This window comes from Tasmannia lanceolata, unplaced genomic scaffold (assembly GCF_043159265.1).
Source record: "Tasmannia lanceolata isolate RefF3 unplaced genomic scaffold, GAP_Taslan_0.1 ptg000044l, whole genome shotgun sequence".
Classification (NCBI taxonomy): Eukaryota; Viridiplantae; Streptophyta; class Magnoliopsida; order Canellales; family Winteraceae; genus Tasmannia; species Tasmannia lanceolata.
Window position 1 is genome coordinate 22,333,972 of NW_027518721.1, and position 2,260 is coordinate 22,336,231.

Genomic DNA, 2,260 nt, shown 5'->3' on the forward strand with positions numbered 1-2,260 from the left:
CTTCAGTTTCTTTCCTTCTTTGGAAAAATTGCCAATGGGGGGCATCAAAATACGAGAATTGCCAACATGGGACACTTTTTTGAAAAATTGTTAAAGAGGGTTGATAACCCCATTTGGAAAGTTTGATAACCCCATTTAGAGGGTTGATAACCCCCTTTTAGAGACTTGATAACCCTCATTTCGTCCCTCTCTAACAATTTTTCAAAAGTGTCTCTGTTGGCAATTCTCTTATTTTGATGTCATCCATTGGCAATTTTTCCTTCTTTTTAAAAAAAAAAAAATGCTAGTAAGTTCTTCACTTTAATAGTTTAAGGCTACTATTTTACTGGATTATCCAAACTATTCTTTTCAATTTATTGTTTTTTTTTTTTTTTGAATGGCATCTTTTCAATTTATTGGTGTTGCATGAGTTTTCAAACAAAAGCTTGATTGACTCAATTTAGTCTTGGAGCAGGTCTTGAGTCCAATCTGAATTAGTTAGTTTTTACTATTGAGCTTTTGAACCTTTGTTCACGACGTTCGAGACATTTTCCATTCTATTGGGAAAGTTGACTTGTTTCCCACATTTAGTAGGAAACTAAATTTTAAGTTTTTCTAAGTTTTCTAAAAGCCTAGGTTTATAAAAAAGAGAGAGAAAAGATCTCTCTGACGAGGAGAGAGGGTATTTGTGTGGACAAGCAAGCGAAAAAGGAGAGAGAGAGAGAGTAGGGTTTTCTCTTGGGATTTTTCTCGGGTTTCTCGTGTACAGTCTTGGTTGAGAAGCACGGGAAAAGATTGCGGGTTTGTGGGTTTTGGGTTAATCCGCTATAATCCTTGTAATTTTGCATTCTTATTATGGAAGATCGTGTTCTCACATGTGGATGTAGGCATCTTGGGCCGAACCACGTAAAATCTCGGTGTTCATCTTGTGGCTTGTATTTATCTTTGCTTTTCTGTTTATTTGTGCACGATTGGATCGGATTTTCTCAACAGTTTCACTTCAAGTTCAGGCTCGTCACTTCGCCTCCATGTTTGGACTTTTATCTTTGTAAGTTCAAATTGTTAGGTGCCTACGACTTGTCACATTCATCATTTTGTCACCCCCTTTAAATAACTGGAACTGGAAACATACTTTAACATCTGCAATCCCTTTGTTTTCATAATGGCTCTTCTCACTTTATAGATTTCTCTGTTGATCCATGTTTAGACGGAAAACAACTCTTTTTGTTGGCTTTTTTTATGTTCTAGCATGTGACCACTACCCAGTCTTTGAAGAAAACTAAAGGTTCGGTTTGAATAGAAACGACTTTTCCAGGATTTCCTGTTTTTTTTACACGTTAGCGACTGGAATCAACACTGTTCAATTTTTATTTAGGAACCTTCAATTTATATGAAGGTATTTATTTACTTCCTCTAAATAGTAGAAAGGTAAAGATTTTTACGAGTAAAAAAAATATTTCTGCCAGGATTGTTTTTCCTGCAACCCATCAAGGAGATGGATCCCACAAATATTTCAATGGCAATAACAAGAGCTTTTAGAAACCTCTATAGATCGGAGGGTTATGATCATCCTATGAAGCGGGCCCACTATACCTTTTGAATAATACTGGACTTCACGCGCAGGCATGTAAAATCTCAGTATCTTTACGAGAGATTATATGATGAAAGGGTGTACAAACTGAATAATACTGGACTTCACGTGCAGACATGTAAAATCTCAGTATCTTTACGAGAGATTATATGATGAAAGGGTGTACAAACATATACTCATCATACCATACTTGATATTTAATCCAACAGCGGCTCGGTTATAGAGAAACTGCTGTTGGATCAAATATCAAGGGTGGTACTGCCATCGTACCAGATTTGTGTGTATGTAGGCCCTTTCATCACATAATTTCTCCGTAAAGACTGATGGGTACTATTAGGGGTGTCAACTGATCCACTTCGGGTCGGATCCACCTATGTCACAGTCACGATCCATTGACACCCCTAGGTACTATTTCGAAGATTTTACATGTGCGGGCCTAGAGTTCAATATTTTAGAACGTACATTAGGGCCCACTTCTTACGATGATCTAAACCGTTCATTTGATAAGCCACAACTTAAATAGGTTATACCCTCTTAAATCGTCCTTTTTGTTTGTCTTTTCTTAAAATTAACTGCCTCCGCATCCCTTAAGGCTTTTTTCGTCCTGAAAAAGGCAAATATAACAAGTGGATGGAAATGCTAGGAAAAGGGGTGGAAATATGATTATTTCCTCATCTTCTTTACGTATTT